The 19457-nt window shown below is 39.4% G+C and overlaps 1 protein-coding gene across 1 annotated transcript in view; it reads left to right on the top strand.

The window, feature by feature from the left end:
- Nucleotides 1-19457, top strand: part of Numb (NUMB endocytic adaptor protein) — a 112287-nt gene that overhangs the window by 22268 nt on the left and 70562 nt on the right. The window contains exon 2 of the mRNA XM_059279629.1: nt 6584-6716. The gene's annotated coding sequence lies outside the window, so the exon portion shown is untranslated. The remainder of the gene's footprint in view (nt 1-6583; nt 6717-19457) is intronic.

The following is a 19457-nucleotide window of genomic DNA, read 5'->3' as shown; positions in this document are numbered from 1 at the left end:
GCGTTGAGGAGGGTTTGATTGCACTGGGCATGGAGAGAACTTTTTTTAACATTTTATATTTTTTTATCCTGATTGCTATAAAGGCTACATGTACACTGAGAAAATTAGGTTTTAATATATGTAAGTTACATTTCAAAGTTCTAGCACATAAAGTATTTTGGAGCCAGGCATGGTGGCACAGATCTGTGATTTCAGTGTTTGGGAGGCAGAGACAGGAAATTCTCCATAAGTTCAAGGCCAGCTTGGGCTGCATAATGACTTCCAGGCCAGCCATGGTTGCATAGAGACCTTGTCTCTGTAGAAAATAGTAAAAATGATAACATTTCCCAATAAGCCCTTTTAAGCCAAATAATAGGTGAATTATACATATAAATATTGATTAGATTCTGGGATACAGAAGAAACCTATCTTCATCTGTTCAGAGAGCTATGTTTTACCTAAGTTGTATAATTGAGATTCCTATTCATCTTCCCCTTCACTGTTTGATTTACGGCAGACATTTTTCTATAGGCTAATCCATAATCTAAAAAGATTTTAGCCTCCCCTCCTGAAAATACAGCCAGCATATTCTTTCATCAGCTTGATACAGTACAAATTCTTACCCTAATAATGAAATGTTTCACTAAGGCTTGCCCAGTGATTGAGTAAAACCAAAACTTATTATAAGCCACAGTCATCCTAGGGTCCCCCCTGCTAGGTAGCCTCCCTGGATCTGTGGGTTGCAGTCTGATCGTCCTTTGCTTTATATCTAGTATCCACTTATGAGTGAGTACATACCATGTTTGTCCTTCTGGGTTTGGGTTACCTCACTCAGGATGATATTTTCTAGTTCCATCCATTTGCCTGCAAATTTCATGATGTCATTGTTTTTCTCTGCTGAGTTGTATGTATGTATGTATGTATGTACCACATTTTCTTAATCCATTCTTCAGTTGACGGGCATCTAGGTTGTTTCCAGGTTCTGGCTATTACGAATAATGTTGCTATGAACATAGTTGAGCATGTATCTTTGTGGTATGATTGAGCATTCCTTGAGTATATGTGAGACCTTGTCTGAAAAGGAAAAAAAAATTTCAACAATTGTGCAGAAACATATCTCAAACTCTGTTTTTAGATTCAGCTTATGTCACTTGGGGGAGGAGGATGTGGTATATAGGCGTCATTAGCACTGGAAAAAAAATCTTTGAAGTTCTTGAGACATTATACAAATGTTACATATCTTTATGCCTAACAGGCTTCATAGAGTGTCTTTAAAAAGGTATTACAGAGTAAGTGTGGTGGCTCATGCCTTTAATTCAGGCAAAGGCAGATGCAGATGCAGATAGATATGTCTGAGTTCAAGGCCAGCCAGAACTACATGGTAAGACCCTGTTTTTTTTTTTTTTTTTTTAAGATTCGAGTGTTAGAAGAGACTAAGAGACCTTTAAATGAAGTATTTTTTCTAGTTTTAGAGCCTGGACCCACATAGATTACCTTAAAGTAATAGTCTACAACAAGTTGACACACCACTGCACCTGGCTTTTTTATGTGGATGCTTAGGATCTGAATTAGGATCTCATGCAGGCACTTTACTGACTGAGCCATTTCTCCAGACCCTCCACAGAGTTTGACTGGTTCTGTTTTCCTTTTGAAAATAAATCAAGTTCCTAGACTTAGGAAATTTAGGATTTTCTTAGAAAAAGAAAATTGTGAAGTCTATGAAATCTTAAAGATCCTTTGTTTTATTTTTTTATGTGTATATGTAGTGGGGGGATTCATGAGTGTACACATAGGTGTGTGCAGATGCATGTGGAAGTTAGAGGCTGATAACAGGTGTCTTTCAACTTGATTTTTGAAACAGAGTCACTGAATCTGGATACCTATCAAAATTATTACTCAGGTCTGAATAAAACTTAAATCTTAGGCTAGTTGGTCTTCTCTGAGCTGTTTCTAGGATGGACCTACCTAGAATGTAAGCAGTCTTGGTGTTCACGTTTAGAGAGTTTAGAGACCCTTGGTTGCTGTAGTTTTTGAGATAAGGTCCACTATTTGGTCTAGATTGCCCAGATAGGCTTTAGCCTGGCCGTCTTGCTGACTCAGCATTATGAGTACTAGGATTAAAGGTGTGTGCCAGCACAACTAGCCATGAAAGACTCTTTTTTGGTTTTTCGAGACAGGATTTCTCCGTGTGTAGTCCTGGCTGCCCTGGAACTCCCTCTGTAAACCAGGCTGGCCTAGAACTCACAGAGTTCATTCACCTGCCTCTGCCTCCTGAGTGCTAGGATTAAAGGCATGTGCCACCAATGCCCGACCAGTGAAAGACTCTTAATCTTGGAGGTAGTGTAAAATGTTACAGTGGAGATACAGCTTTTTAATATAGGGGAAATTTTGGCAAGCCAAATCTTTGAGCCAATAGTCTCTAACTTAGTTGTGTCTTATGAGTTCATATTGTCAGTATATTCTAGTTTCATTTCTGCTGCTATGATAAAATAACCTGACCCCCCCCAAAAAAAAAAAAAAACAACTTAAAGAGTTTATTTCATCTTATAATTCCAGATTACAGCCCATCATAGTAGGGAAGCCAAGGCTGCAGAAATTAAAGTACCTGGTCATGTTCAAATCAAGCATGGGCGCACGCCTTTAATCCCGGCACTCGGGAGGCAGAGCCAGGCGGATCTCTGTGAGTTCGAGGCCAGCCTGGGCTACCAAGTGAGTTCCAGGAAAGGCGCAAAGCTACACGGAGAAACCCTGTCTCGAAAATTAAAAAAAAAAAAATCAAGCATGGAGCAAAATGAACTGCATGCATGGTGGCCAGGGTGCTGCTGGCCCTTACCTTTTCCTTTCGTCCAGGGCCCAGCCCATGAAATGGTGCCACCGACATTCAAGGTGGGTCTTCCCACATCTATTAACCTAATTAAGAAAATCCCTCATAGGTATGAGCTCAGGCCAACCTAATATAAACTGTTTCTCATTGAGACTATCTTCCCAGGTGACTCTTAGATTGTGACAAGTTGATTAAAACTAGCCATCACACAGTGTTTCTAATGGTGATTTTAGAAATTTAGATATTTTTCCTTTCTGATACTATTTTTATTTTGGGAGGGGGGGTTGTTTTGTTTTTTGAGACAGGGTTTCTCTGTGTAGCCCTGGCTGTCCTGAAACTCACTCTGTAGACCAGGTTGGCCTCGAACTCAGAGATCTGCCTGCCTCTGCCTCCCAAGTGCTGGGATTAAAGGTGTGTGCTGCCACAGCTGGCCCTGGTACTATTTTTAAAAGTCATCTATTTTCATATTTTACATATAACACCTAGTCTATTCTAATCCTAAAATGTCAAATAGATCATGCACTCGTGTGTCTGTGTATTTGCATGTGTGTGCATGTGCATGATTGTGAGCATGTGTGTGTTTTGAGACAGGGATTCACTCAGAGGCTGGCCTCAAGCTTTTGGTCCTCTTCCTTGAGTTGCCTGTGCCCTGTGATTCCAGCCATGTTTCACCATGCCTGGCTTTCACTCGTACATTCTGTCTCTTGGGCTGGCGTTGGAATAGTTAGTTCCTTGAAAACAGCCACAAGACAGTAAAGAGGCTTCATTTATTTTGCTGTTACAGAAGCAGAAGGAAAATGTTGCCCTGGGAGAATGTGAGATTCTCCTAGAACTCTAAATGTCTACTTTTGATGTTAAGTTTGGTCAAATACATGTCAGCTATTCTAACCAGTACTGTGGTTTTTTACATATCTGGAAAGCAGTTGTCGTACCTGTTGTCATTTCTCTGTGGTTTATTACTATATTTAGTCTATTTTATAATGCAGCTGTTAGAATTGAAAGTAAAATGTCAGAAACATTAGTCTGTTCAAGAATTAGGCCAGTGAAGAAATGAACTGAAACACATTGTTGTCTAAAACTCATTTACAAATCACATCTGAAGTTGTCTTGGAATGAAATTCACTGTTGTTTTTCTGTTTTCATAAATAACATTAGCTGACTAATGTTAGATGGCTGTGCAAAACAGTTTGTTGGTGCTCTTCAGCCTGTAACTCTACCTCATTTTTCCTTTAAAGCCATGTGAGCCCTTCCTGTGTACCTCCCCAAACTCAAAGTGATAAAAGAGAGCTGGGATACAGCTCAATGACAGGCCCTAGATTCAGTTCTCAGTACCCAAAAGGTGGGAGTGGAGAAAGGAAGAAAGAAAACTAGAAAATACCCAGCGTCATCATCATTAGTAGTATTTTGCAGTGCTGGGGTTTGAACCCAGGGCTTTATAAATTAATACATACTCTTCCACTGGATTACTCCGTGTGTCAGTTTAGTGTTGCAATGCCATATTAAAAAGTCTTGGAGGGCACTGTGTATTTATGTTTAACCCACATAATAATAATAATAATCTCTATGTTAACAAAATTATTTGCAGCAAATGTTTCTAATTTTGGCAAAATCTGAGTTTCATAAACAAAATTAGTTTAAAGAAATAAAGGACTTTACAGTCAGGTATCTTGATCTGTTTTATTTTGTTATTTTTTTTAAGATCAAACAACTATTTTTTTTATTGAAAATGTTTTTCAAACAATATATTGATTAAAATTTCCCCTTCTCCAACTCCTCCCAGATCCTCCCGATCAACCCACTATCATTAGGAAAAAAAAAAAAAAATCTAGAAAAGCATAATAATAAAATAGAAACAGTCTTAGCCCCACTCTTTAGTAGTTTTGTAATCTTGAAAGTTTCTAAACTCACTGTACCTCAGTTTTCCTAGTTATAAAATGATATTACTAATAGCTCATTTTATGAGCCATCAGGATTAAATGACTTAACTCATAGAAATTGTCTAGGAGAAACTGTCAACTAGTACCCAGTAAATGTTAGCTGCTGCCAGCCTTTTTATTCAGAAACAACACCATTATATCATTTGTGGTGAATTTGTATTTCTTCTTAACACAAGCATATTTTTATTCCAGTGTGATATATGTGTCTAATTAGACTACACATTAAAAAAATTACTGTTGGGTAAAAGCCCTAAAAATGTTTACTTTCAGATTCCATACTGGCTAGTGTTTTGTGAACTTGAAACAAGCCAGAGTTGTTTGAGAAGAGAGAACCTCAGTTGAGAAAATCTCTCTGCTAGATTGGGCTGTGGACAAGCCTCTGCACAGTGCACTTTCTTGATTAATGATTGATGTGGGAAGGTCTAGCCCACTGCAGGTGGTGCTACCCCTAGGCCATTGGTCCTTCATGGTATAAGACTCCAGGCTGAACAAACCATGGGAAGCAAGCCGGTAAATAGTGTTCCTTCATAACCTCTGCTTCAGTTCCACTCTCCAGGTTCCTGCCTTGTTCCTGCCCTGACTTCCCCAGATGGTGGACTACAAGCTGAAAGATGAGATAAACCCTTACCTCCCTAAGTTGCTTTTTGGTCATGGTGTTTTATCACAGCAGTAGAAACTCTAAAATAGAAATCATAACTTTTTTTGTTGTTTTGTTTTGAGACAAGATGTCATGTAGCCTAGACTGGCGTTGAATTCACTGTGGAATTGAGGATGACTTTGAACTCCTAATTCTTCTGCCTCCATCTCCATTGTGATGGGATCATAGACATGCATTGCTTGATATTTTGAGACAGGTTGTCACTCTGTAGCTCAGGCTGGCTTGGAGCATACCATGAAGTCCAGACCTGGGTATGGTATCTCATGCCTATAATCCCAATAATGGATTTTGACTCGGTCACAACATTAAAAAAATAACTACTATGTTGTTTGTCATACTGTAATGAAAGAAGAATTTAACCTGGGAAGCTAGGAAAGGCAATCGCATATTAAGCACAGTTGATAACTTTATACATATTGTCTTGTCATACCTGGTGCCTGTTTAGGTGAATTTCTGGATTTTAGGAATTGCTAATTTAATCTTCTCTTTTAAAGACAGAACTGCACCTAGGAGTGTATCAGACCTCTTAAAGCTGAGTAGTTTGACAACTGAGTCTAGACCCAGACCCCCCAAATTATAATCCGATCTCCTCAGTTTCCACCACATGAAAATTTGTGGTATAAAGAATCAGGCACAGAAAATCCATGACTTATTTAGGATCAGTAGTAGCTCTTTAGAAAGTAGAGATGGGACCAGGTAAGATAGGCACACCTGTAATCCTAGTACTTGGGTCACAAGTTTTAGACTGGCCTGGGTTCATAGGGAGACAATTGTTTTAAAAAAAAAAAAAAAAAAGTGAAGCTGGACCTTGAATCTACAGTATCCACCTCTATTTTAGCGTGACCCCCAGTTTTAGTGAAACTTGTTTCTATGTACCTTAAGAGACTGTTCATTTTCTTTCAACCTATATATTTTCATGTAGTGTGTGTGTGTGTGTGTGTGTGTGTGTGTGTGTGTGTGTGTGTGTGATGGGGTGCATGCCATAGTATACGTGTAGAAGATAGCAGAAAACTTTGTGGGGAGTTGATTCTCTAGTTCTACTGTGGGTTCCAGAGATTAAACTCACCAGGCTTGCACTTTTCCCACTGAGCCATCTTGCCAACTGCCTTTTCAGTTTATGGGGTAGATTATGAAGGATTGAAATTGAAAAGAGGTATCTATATTGAGAATTTCCTTTCCTTGCAGTTTTCAGATTTTGGAGCCTAAGGAACATTTTCTAGGGAACACTGCCAGTGCAGAACTTTGGCAACCAAGATCTTGATACATAGCCACAGACTGGAATACTGGTGGGCCACAGTCCTCAGAAACCTTAAGACAGGTAAGTGAAAGACTGGGGAATGGAAATGTGGGTTATTAACTGCTGGAAAAGTCCTTCCCTCCTGTTTTTAACTCCATTTTATGTGTATGGGTATTTTGCCTGCATGTATGTCTGTGTACCATGTGTGTGCCTGTGCCTGAGGAGGCCAGAAGAGTGCAATGGATCTCCTGGAATTGGAGTTATAGATTATTTTGAACTACCATGTGGGTGCTGGGAATCATACCTGGGTCTAGAAAAGCAGCCAGTGCTCTCAAAGGCTGAGCTATCTCTCCAGCACTCTTCTTGTTTTTGGTTAGACTAACTAGTTAACTGTCTTTACATTTTTAACCTTTTTTGCTTGGTAAAAACAAAGCATCCGAAAGTGGGTAATATACTTTTTGTATTATAAAATATTTGTTAAGATATTATAGTGGTAATGTGTTTCTGAACTTGTATGACATATTGATTTCATTATAAGTTATTGTAGATTTAGTAGCTTTTAAAAGCATCCATCCATCCATCCATCCATCCATCCATCTATTTTGTTTTGAGATAAGGTTTTACTCTGTAGCCCTAGCTGGCCTACATCTCACTATGTAGTCCATGTTGGCCTTAAACTCACAGCGTTTCACTGCCTCTGCCTCTTGAGTGCTGGGATAAGAGGTGTGCGTGCGTCACCACACCTGGCAGGCTTGTTTGTTTTCCTTACATATCTGCAATTTGATTAAGATTCTTGATGGGTTTTCTTGTCTTCGTGGTATGAGGTGGGATAGCTAGGAGTGTGACTCAGTGGCTAAGAACTGGAGTCATTTGAATGCTTGCTCACTCCTGTGTCTGGTGGTGAATGCTGACTTGGCCGAGTCCTCAGCCTGGGCTGTTAGCCAGAACACCTATACTGTACTTCTCCTCCGACTGCTTGGCTTTCTCACAGCATGGTTACCAGATTCAAGAACATCCTGAGAGAGGAGGGAGCAGGTAGATGATTTACTTGACTTAGCTTGGAAGTCTTGGAAGTCACATAGTATTACTTCATTCTGGGGTTTTTTGAGACAGGGTTTCTCTGTGTAACAGTTTTGGCTGTCCTGGAACTTGCTTTGTAGACTAGGCTGGCCTTGAACTTACTAAGATCCGCCTGCCTCTGCCTCTTAAGTGCTGCAATTAAAGGCATATGCCACCACTGCCCGGCTACTTCATTATGTTTTTTGAGAAGTTATAAAAGTCTGTATAGGTTAGGATAATTGGGAAGTGGACATAAACCCCTCCTTTGAAGGCAGGACTATCAGTATCACATTGTAAGAGCATTTCATAGGGAATCAACTGTTCTTGCCATCTTTCAGGGATATGATTTGTCACAGTTTGTATTTTTAAAATTATCTTATTTTGTGTGTGTGTGTGTGTGTGTGTGTGTGTGTGTGTGTGTGTGTGTTGGAGGGGGTTGCACAAGTTCACAGCACACATGTGGAAGTCAGAGGACAATTTTTAGGAGTCAGTTCTCTTCTTCTACCGTGGGTAACCTTGGGATTGAACTCAGGTTGTCAGATTTGGCAATATGCACCTTTTCCCACTGAGCCATCTCACAGACCCAGATAAATAATTTAATGTGTGAAGCCATGAATTTGATTCCCAGTACTGAACCTTGTAGCTATTCAGATATGGTGGCTCACACTGTAATCTCAGTACTTAGGAGGCAGAGGCAGGTAGATTGCTGCAAGTTTGAGTCCATTCTGTATGCATAGTAAATTCTAAATCAGCCAAAGCTACACAGCAAGACTGTCTCAAAATATGTGTGTGTGCGCGCTTGTATGTAGGCATGCTCTAAGTGTTGTACGTATTTATAATCCCAACACCATAGAGATGGAGACAGGAGGATTGAGGGTTTAAGGTCAGCCTGCCTGGCTGCAATGTATGACCCCCATTTCAAAAAACCAAAGAAAGAATTGGGACTGGAGAGATGGCACAGTGGTTAAGAACACTTGTTGCTCTTGCAGAGGACCCAGGTTCAATTTCCAGCACCCACATAGTGACTTATAACCATTTATAATTCCAGTTCCATAGGATCTGATGCCTTCTTCTGACCTTCTTTGGCACCAGACATACACATGGTGCAATACATGCATGCATGCAGAATACTCATATACATAAAATAAAATAAAACTAAAAATATGTTTAAGCTCGGCATGGTGGTACACACCTTGGGGGGCAGAGGCAGGCCAATCTCTTGAGTTCTAGGCCACCCTGGTCTACAGAGTGGGATCCAGGACAGCCAGGGATATATACAGAAACCTTGTCTTGAAAAAGCAACCAACCAACTAACCAAACAAACAAACAAATTCTCCCTCCCCCCAAAACAGGGGAAAGCTTGGGGCCTCAGATCTAGACAAAGAGTCACAGGTAAGTTGGGACACTGAGACTGGAAATAATAAATTGTCTTTCTCAGGAAGAGCCCTCAATTGATTATCCAATATCCAGGGTCCTGAGATCATAAAATGAACAGTGTACGTACTGAGCAGCTTGTACTTAGGAATACATACACGCACACATGCATGCACGCACAAACGTATGTGTATATATACAACAACAAAGAAGCCATATATTTGTGAGTGAGCCAAGGGGTTGCATGGGAGGAGTTGGAGGAAAGAAAGGGAAGCAGGGAGTGATGTAATTATAATATCAAAAAAATTTTAGAGCTGGGCATCAGTGGCACATGCCTTTAATCCCAGCACTCAGGGAGGCAGAGCCAGGCAGATCTCTGTGAGTTTGAGGCCAGCCTAAAAACCAAAAAAAAAAAAAAAAAAAATTAAATTAAAAAAATAAACGAAAAACAAAATAAAAAGTTTATTTTATTTTTTATTTTTTTTTTGGTTTTTCGAGACAGGGTTTCTCTGTGTAGCTTTGCGCCTTTCCTGGAACTCACTTGGTAGCCCAGGCTGGCCTCGAACTCACAGAGATCCGCCTGGCTCTGCCTCCCGAGTGCTGGGATTAAAGGCGTGCGCCACCACCGCCCGGCTAAAAAGTTTATTTTTAAAAACCAAAGGAGAAATATATAATAAATGAAAAAGATGAGCATTCAATAAAAATTTGAGTTCTTCTTGTCTAAAATTATTAGGGCTCTTGAGGAATAAAATTCAAATATACATAACCATACATATATGATTTATAAAAGAATTTTATTAGATTGTCTTACACAGTTGAAGTCTGTCTAGTCAGTTCAGCAGTGGCCATGTGCATGCTTAGACAGACAGATTCCAGGTAGCTTCTCAGTCCAAGAAGTAGGAAGTAAGAACGAGAGGGATCAGTGATGCAGCCCGAGTCGGAGGCTGAGGAGGGCCTGGAAGTCCCCTGCAGGTACTGGTGTGAGTCTGTATGGAAAGCTAAAGAACTGGAGTCTGATGTCCAGACGGTGGCAGCAGCAGTAGACCGTTCACTCAGGAAGAATGAAATTGGCACACACTACCTGGCTTCCTTCCACCTTTTGTTCCATCTTGCCATGCATTGCCACCACCCCCCCCAGCCTGTTAGAAGTGCCCCTATGTTGAGGGCAGGGTTTTTCTCCTTAGCTGCTGCTCTGTGTGTCAGTCATCTCTAGAAATGCTCTCACAGACATACTTAGAAGTATGCTTTCCTAAATGTTTTAGGTGTTTCTCCATCTAATGGAGTTGACAGTTAAATTGACAATGAAGGTGACAGTTAAAATTAATTATTGAAATGCCTAAATAGAAAGAGAAGAAATGGAGTTTGGATTTTATTTTGTGCTGACAAAGTAATGAATACACAGCTGTAATTAAAAGCAGAGATACAAGTGTACAAACAAGACAAAGTATAAGATCTATAACGGGCTTTGTTTTCTTCTTCTTCCAGAATATGCTAGTAATTTTACAGTCTGCTTGGAGTTTTCTCCCTTATTTTAATAATTTGAGACTTATTTGAGGAATTGGTGTCCAATTTAAATTTGAAAAACTAGTGTCAGCTTAACAACACACATCAAGTTTTTCTTGTCTCTGCTTCCTTTATAGAAAACTGTATGCTCTCTTCTTAGAATTGAACAATCTTACTTGGTAAATTTCTAGTAAATTAAAAAAAAAAATTCAGTGGTACAAGAAAACTTACAGTCTTATAATGGTTGGTTGGTTGTCTTATTGATGAAAGTTCCCAATTCTATAACTTTCCTGTGACACAGTATACCTAGTTTGAATGCAATACTATGATATTGTTAGATAATGCTCCAGTCATTATATAGAGTTCTACGTCCAGTTTTACAGTTTAGTTTGGTGGAAAGAAGAAAGGTAAGATAAGATATACCAGAATGGGAGGCTTCCTAACATTTTTGTTTTAACTTTTATTTTGAAATGGTTTTTGATTCACAAGAAGTTAATCAAGAAAGCAATGAAGTGCTCATTACCCTGTTCTTCCACAGACGTTATATATATTACATAGGTATAGTGGTGATCCGAGCTAGGAAAATAATATTAACTGCAATTTATTAGGAAACCTTTCAGATAAAGACAAGGTTGTACAGAATAGTATGTTGACCATCTTTGTATTCCTACTGATAATTCAATAATTTTTTTAAATTACATTTATTTGTGTGTGTGTGTGTGTGTGAGAGAGAGAGAGAGAGAGAGAGAGAGAGAGAGAGACAGACAGACAGACAGACAGACGGACAGACAGACAGACATAGAGAGAGAGAGAGACAGACAGACAGACAGACATAGACATGAGCATGCCTTGATAAAGGGGTGGAGATCAGAGGACAATGTGCAAAAGGAGTCTTTTGCCTTCTATCATGTGGATCCTAGGGATTGAACTTAGGTCCTGAGGCTTGGTGACAAGTGCCCTTTATTTACTGAGCCATCACCAGCACACAATGGTATTTCCTCAGTGCTATTTAATGCATCATTTAGGCCTAGTATATTTCTCTGTGGTGGTTTAATTCTTCATATAGAGGACTGGGTTATTGTTTCATTATCTCCCTTGTTGCAGAAAAGAAAAACAAGGTTTTCTTTTGTAAAGTTGTCCAAAGTAGTGTGTCTAATCAGCAAAGAAGTACAGTCTGGATGTATATATCCAACAAGCAGTTAGAGCTAGAGACGATTGTATCAAGACTATAAGATCTGGGCCGCCAAGAAGGCCCAGTGAACAGAGGTGCTTACCACCAAGCCTGACTGTGGTGATTTGAAAGAAAATGACCCCCATAGGGGCACTCTTACGAGGTGTAGCTTTGCTAGAGGAAGTGTGCCAGCTTTGAGGTCTCCTATGCTCAAGCTGTGCCCAGTGTGGCACAGAATTTCCTTCTGCTGCCTACAGTTCAAGATGTAGAGCTCTCAGCTCCTTCTCCAGCATCATGTCTGCCGGCACGCAGAGCATTCTTATCTTCCCAAGCTCCTACCAAAATGGCCTATTAAACTCTACTTAAGGTATTCATGGTACTTAAGATATTTCAGCCAATAATTCCAAACTCTTCCTACACTCTACTTCCAAAGACCTAAGAGCCACATGATGAGATTTAGTGCAGCAGTGACCCCACTTCTGATTCCAGTTTTCTGTATGTTCCCTTTCTAATTACTACTGTTACTGTGGTCAAATACCAGCAGAAGCAGTTTCAAGGAGAATGGGTTTCCTTCAGTTCCCAGTTTGAGGACACCTCCATCCTAGTGGGGAAGACTCGGCAGCAGGAGACTGTGGCAGCTAGTCACTGAAGATCGCTAATGCTCCTGCTCAGCGAGTGACTCTTCCTACCTCAGTTAAGCTGTCTAGGGAACCCTCACAGCCATGCACAGAGGCTTGTTTCTTTGATGATTTTAGATATTGACAGTCAATATTAGCTATTATACGAGGCAGTAATGTCATGGTGGTTGTACATGGTGCCACCACCTGTTTTCTGACTGGGAAGTGAATAAAAGAGGAAGAGGAAGGAGCTCGTGTCCCCATCCACTTAAAGGACTTCCTTCAATGATCAGAAGATTTCTCATTAGGTCTCACCTCTAAAAGTCCCATAATTTCAGTTGTAGAGCATTTGCCTAGCATGTACTCAACCCTGGGTTCCAAACTCTATCACAGTTTAAAAAAAAAAAAAAAATTGGTCAAGCTTTTAACACATAGACCTTTGAGAGACATTTAAGATCCAGACTACAGTAACCAGATGCCTGTAGGGAGCACAGTTGGCCCTGCTTGGCGATCACTAGTCTACATGTGAGCACAGTAAATACACTTGAGTTCTGCATTAAAGCTTAGTGACTGATAGTTCATAGTTTGGTGGTCTAGCATTTGTTGTGAATATGCTGATCTCTGATCTGCTGGTAGTTTGCTTGAGGCCAGATAAAGTAAAATAAAACTCCTATGTTTGCTGTTTGATAGATTTTTGACCAGTGTACATGTAAAGAAATATTTTTCTCTTTCTTTATGGGTCCTCCAACAGACTAGTTCATTTGCCTGATGGTTTGAGTTCTGTAGGTAGCAGGTGAGAACAAATCCCATTGCGCAAATGCTTTTCGAGTCTCAGCTATGTCACATTTTGTAATGTTTCACTGGCCGTGTCCAATGAGCATAGCCAAGCCAGAATTCTCAAGGAGTAGAGATAGATTCCATCTCTTGATGTGAAGAATAGCAAAGCCACATTGTGAAGAGTTACAGATAAAGAATAGGAGGAATTACTGTGGCCAGTTTTGCTCACAATTTACTGATTTTTTTCTATGCCTTACAGCTCTTTCATTCCAGTTATTATTCCCATATAGTCTTTCTTGTTGTGATTTCATTGTTTTTTAAATAATCCATGGTTATTTAAATAATTTTACCCATGTTTTTTCTTTGTAGTGCCTTATTTCTTTCCTGTTATCATGCTTCCATCTGGAATTTTCTTAATAGACAGCTTTTTTTATTTTGCCTTAATTGTTTTTTGTTGTTTTGTTTTGTTTTGTTTTTCAAGACAGGGTTTCTCTGTGTAACAGTCCTGGCTGTCCTGTAACTCACTCTGTAGACCATGCTAGCCTTGAATTCAGAGATCTGCCTGCCTCTGCCTCCCGAGTGCTGGGACTAAAGGCATGCACCACCACTACCCAACTTGCCTTAATTTTTGAAGGATCTGTCCGTCAGACATAGAATTCCTTGTTCGAAATAATTTTCTTTAAACCTTTCAAGTATATCATGCTATTGTATTCTTAGTCCATTGTTTTGGTTAAAGGAGCCATGTTTTTGTTTTGTTGTGCTTTAAGTTAAGACACTTGAAGTCCATCACTGATACTTGTCTTTTGCCAAGTTTGTCCTACCTCTTCTAATATTGTTTCAGCTTTACTTGTTCATTTTCTTCTGAATTCTAGATATCTCTGTGTTAAATCATTCCTTGAGTTCCATGTGTCTCTCATGCTGTTTTCCTTTAAAAACAAACAAACAAGTTCTTATAAATCCCAGGCCAGCCTCCACTCACTGTGCAGTCAAGAATGACCGGTATTTCTGATCCTCCTGCCTCCAGCTCTCTGGTGCTGGACTTAGAGGCTGGTGCCACTGTACCTGTTTCATGCAGTGTTGGAGACTGGTTGCTAGGCAAGCACTCTACATCTGAGCTGCATCCCTGGCCACTTTCATGCTGTTTCTGTACTTTCCAACCTTTCCCCCTCATGCTTCATCTGTTTGGTTTGTCCAGATGCATTTTCTAGTTCACTTAATATTCAATCTACTGCTAAAGGCATCTGTTATACTGATATTATATAGTGTGTATTTTTTAGTTCTAGAATTCCGGGTTGTTTTTGTCTTTGTTGTTGTTGTTTGTTTGTTTTTATAGATTCCAATTCTCTGGTAAATCTTGTCACCTATTTTCCGAAACATACTAATCATAGTTATTTTCAAGTCTGTACTTGGTAATTGCAGTGTTTAGAGCCTTTTGTTATTTTTGTTTGGTTTTTCTGTTGTCTGCTTTTTCTCTTGACTTTCATTCATTTGGTCTTGTCTTACCTTTTCTGGTAATTTTTCAAATGAATGTCAAAACTTGTACATGAGGAATGATAGATGCTGTTGATGATATGGCTCGTTAGAGAAGATTTAATTTTCTTCTGATGGTAGTTAAAAGTAGAAGCAAGTGACCTTGATTCGTAGGCTTGAGATGGCTTGAGCCTTTGTTTTAGGCTTCTCAAGGGCTGGTTTAAATCCAATTTCCATTTGCTTCAAGTGTTGCTCCTCAGAGGTATCAAATGGAACCCTGGGGTGTTTGCCAGGACTTTGCTTTTTGACAGATCTTGAACTCTTCATTTTTTTTCTCTTAGTCAATCTGAAGGCTCTATTTGTTTATTTTATTTATTTTTATACTTCAAAATAGGCAGTTTGCTTAATTCTTGACGTTTTGCCTCACCCAGGTTAGAATTCACTTAATTACTCTGAGGACAGAAGCAATATTGGATGTCTAGAGTTATTTTCCTGTGATTGCTTTTTCTCTGGATTTTTAGCCCCTGTGCTGGCTAGTCTTTTGTCAACCTGACACACAAACTAGAGTCATCTGAAAGGAGGGAACCTCAGTTGAGAAAAGGACTCCATAAGATCTGGCTGAAAGGCATTTTCTCAATTAGTGATTGATGGGGGAGGCCCAGCCCATTGTGGGTGGTTCCATCCCTGGGCCTAGTGGTCCTGGGTTTTATAAGAAAGCAGGTTGAGCAAACCAGTAAGCAGCACCCTTCCATGGCCTCTGCATCAGCTCTGCCTCCGGGATCCTGCCCTGCTTGAGTTCCTGTCCTGACTTCCTTCAAAAATGAACAGTGCAGTGGAAGTGTAAGCTGAATAAACCCTTTCCTTCCCAACTTGGTTTTTGGTCATGGTGTTTCATTGAAGTACTAGAAACCCTAACAAAGACAGCCCCTCACATCCTGCCTGTTTCAGCAGCTCTGAACTCTGACTTCTATCTCTGCAGCTGCCTTAAGACTTAGAGAAGCTCTTACCCATAGTCCATCATTCAGAAAAGGTAGTGGAAAGTGCCGGACTTCCTCTATATTTTGTTTTTCTCTAATATACTTCGTAATCCCAATTGCTTTGTCTCTTTATTTGTTTTAGACTTTTTTTTATTTTTAATTACTTATGTAGGGCTAGGGAACTGCCTGGGCAGCCAGAAAATGGTGTCAGATCCCCCAGGGCAGGAGTTGTGAGCTCCCTGATGTGGGTGCTGTGACCTGAACTCAGGTCATCTACAAGAGCAGTAAGAAGCACTCTTAATTGTTGAGCATCTCTCTAGCATCTTTGTTTTAAGTAAAGTTCCTACAATTTTTCTTACCAGAATTGATTGGATGAAAGGTATTCTGTATCTCAGCTTATTAAGAATTTAACAAATAATATTGATAACATAAAATAACAAATTAATAGTTTAAACATATGTTGATTCACTAATTTGATGTATCAGAATCCTGCCATCATACAATTTACATTCTTGTAGGGAAAGCAGTTATTGAATACTCACTTTTTAATTTAAAATTGTAATAAACAGGAAAGGAGCAGCTCATTGTATTATAAACTTATAGAGGTAGCCGGCTTGGTTACAGTGTGGAGGTGGTTAAGGGCAGCTACTTTGAAGAAGTGATATTTGAGCAGAGCTCTGAAGGATGCACAGATTAACTTCAGGAAAAGTAATGGCTTGTGAGAACTATGAATTGAAGACTTTGAGGTGAGAAGCATGGCAGGTTTAAAGTTTCAAAGAAGGCTGGGATGTTTGGTCTGATAAGTAAAGGCTAAATCATGCTAGACTTTGTAAGCCACAGTAAGGATTTTCTTACAGTTTTCCTTTTTCTTCCAGCTCTAATCTGATCATTAATCTGACTCTGCTTTTTCCTTAGTCTCCTTTGTCCCGAGACAGACTTGCTGTGGATATTGATCGCTCTGTATGCTGTGAATGTGTTGCTCTGATTTGGTTGATAAATAAAATGCTGATTGGCCAGTAACCAGGCAGGAAGTATAGTATAGGCAGGACAAGCAGAGAGGAGAATTCTAGGGACAGGAAGGCTGAGTCAGGAGACACTACCAGCCACCGCCATGAGAAGTAAGATGTAAAGTATCAGTAAGCCACAAGCCATGTGGCAATTTATAGATTAATAGAAATGGGTTAATTTAAGATTTAAGAACTAGATAGCAAGAAGCCTGAGCCATTAGGCCAAACAGTTTAAATAATATAAGCGTCTGTGTGTTTATTTGGGTCTGAGTGGCTGCGGCCCAGGCAGGACTAGAGATAACTCCAGCTACACAGACTTACTTATTTATTCTATAGAATTATATTAGATATCTTTTATTGGTAAGGTTCTAAATTTGGTACTATAGTAGATTCAAGAAAATGTGGATATCTGCAGTGCTGGAGCTTGAATGTGCTCAGCCTAAAGAGTTACTTTAGAATCAAACTAAGTTTAATATTACTTGTAACTCCATGGGTTTTTTTTTTCTTTTTTTCTTTTTTAAAGATATCAATAAATGGTTGTTATTTTTTAAGTTTTTAAATTTATTCTTTGAGAATTTCATATGTGTATACATTGAAATAAGATCATAAACATTTATTTTTTTTCCTTTCTAATTCCTCCCAGATCCATCCTAACATATGTCCCTCCCAATTTCTTGTCCTATTATTTTTTAAATAATCTGCTAAATCCAGCTAGTGCTGCTTGTATGTGTATGGTTGTGAGACCATGTACTGGATCTTAGGCAGCTTACCAGTGGTCAACACCCTGAAGAAGGATTCTCACTCCCTCAGCAGCCATCAGCTTCTGTTAGCTCCTCATCTTGGTAGCCCCTCCCCCATCCATGCTAGAATTATGATCTTGTGTACATGTTATTCAGATGACCACAGCTTCTGTGCATTTGTGAGTGTATCAGCTGTGTCATGTACAGAAGACAGTATTTCACAGCACATTTTCCAATCCTCTGGCCCTTATAATTTTTCAGTAATGAAAGACATTTGCAATATAAATGATGGATGAAGGATGGCTTTCCACACTCCATGAAGACAGTCTACAATGCAATATGTAACGGACAAACATCAGATGAGAAAGCAGAGGGGAGATATGATCATGGATTTCATACACAAACTCTGTAAAGTAACAGTGGTAATTATGGGTGCTCTAATGGTCCAACATAATCTTGTGAGAGGGTAACTTTTTGCTGTGTAGGAATACAGGAACTGGGCTTAATTATCTCCAGCAGCAGTAGGTAATCCACATACTTCTTTATAATCAGCTCAGGAAACAACATGAGCCCTGAACACATCTATATTAGTAGTACAAGAAATACGGATGAAGAGCCAGCCATCTCTGTCACAAATAATCAGACGCTTTACCTTACTCATGAACAGGAATATAATAAAAGCAGGCAGTAATTTGTCATTCATTATTTTTGTTAAAAAAAGAAAGAAATTTGTCATTTACCAAGTATTGCCCAAGAGATAACAAGAATTCTCAGGCTCTCAGAAGAGTTTTCAATTAGTACAGCTTTAAAACGTATAATTATTTTAGAGAAGTTTCAGATTTCTGACAAATAGTATCCTTATTTGACCCACATGCTATTTGCCCCTTGTGGTTTGAAAATGGCCCCCATAGGGTCATATAATTGAATGCTTAGTCACCAGTTAGTGGAACTATTTGGGAAGGACTGGGAGATGACACCCTGTTGGAGTTGTGTCACTGGGGGTGGCCCTCGAGGTTTCAGAAGCCCACGATAGGCCCAGTGTCTGTCTTACTCTGCCTGTGGACCAGGATGTAAAGTAACTCCGTGATTTTCTATCCATTAGTTCCTCTTAACCTGAAGTAAATGCAGGTGAACCTAAATGAAGTGTTGCTGTGCAAGTAACTGTTCAGTACTGGTGAGACTCTCGGTCAAAAGGTGCAAAAAATCTGAGGAGCTGCTGTAGAAGGTTACATGCTACAGAGGCCTGACAGCTGTAATCCATGACCCTGAACATATTCTGAACTAGGGAAATAACTCTAAGGCAAATAATTTTATAGAAAGTGTCACGTTGTTGTAATACTGATTTGTTTAGCTGTACTGTGGTTATCTAAGCAAATATCCTCATTCCTAAGAAAATATAGGGAAATGCTTAGGGCTAAGTGGTACGGTGTCTGCAACTCATTTTCACATTTTTTTGTTTGTTTTTTGTTTTTGAAAGTGTGAGATTAATCCCAGCACTCAAAAGGCAGATGTAGATGGATCTCTCTGAGTTTTAGGCCAGCCAAGGATACCTGACTCAAGGGGGAAGGAAAGAAAGAGTGTGAGACACAGTGATAAAGTAAGTAGGACAAAATACAGTTTAATAAAGTTTCCTCTACTCTGAGGTTATATAAAACCAAAAGTTTATCTTAAAACTCCTAAATTAACATCTCTTTTATGTATCTGCATGAGCTACATTCAAAACCCCACCTAAAAAATAAGTCAGATACAAATGTTGATACTTACTGAAGAATTGAGATTCTGAATACAGCATAGGGACAGTTATCTTTTTATTTGTAAAATGCTAGAAAGAATTCAACATGATATGCAGTTGTAATGAGAAATCTAGAATAGTCTTATTTGTCAAATATTTGAGAGCTTACCATGTTCAAAATTGTGGTTTGTGTTAGGAGGAGGAATGAAAATAAATGAGCTGTGTTCTTTTCAAGCAGGCAGTTGAGACAGTGCTTATGACAGAAAAAACATTAAGTAACATAGATGAAATATAGTTAGTCGTGGGAGATAGGAGAAGAGGTAGCATTGAAGTATGAACTTGAACAAGAAGGAGGATTCGAGTGTGTTACATGTGACAAAGAAGGGCATCCAGGC

The sequence above is a fragment of the Peromyscus eremicus genome, chromosome 14 (genome assembly GCF_949786415.1).
Source record: "Peromyscus eremicus chromosome 14, PerEre_H2_v1, whole genome shotgun sequence".
Classification (NCBI taxonomy): Eukaryota; Metazoa; Chordata; class Mammalia; order Rodentia; family Cricetidae; genus Peromyscus; species Peromyscus eremicus.
Note: the sequence above shows the minus strand (reverse complement) of the source record. Positions and strands in the feature narration are given on the sequence as shown.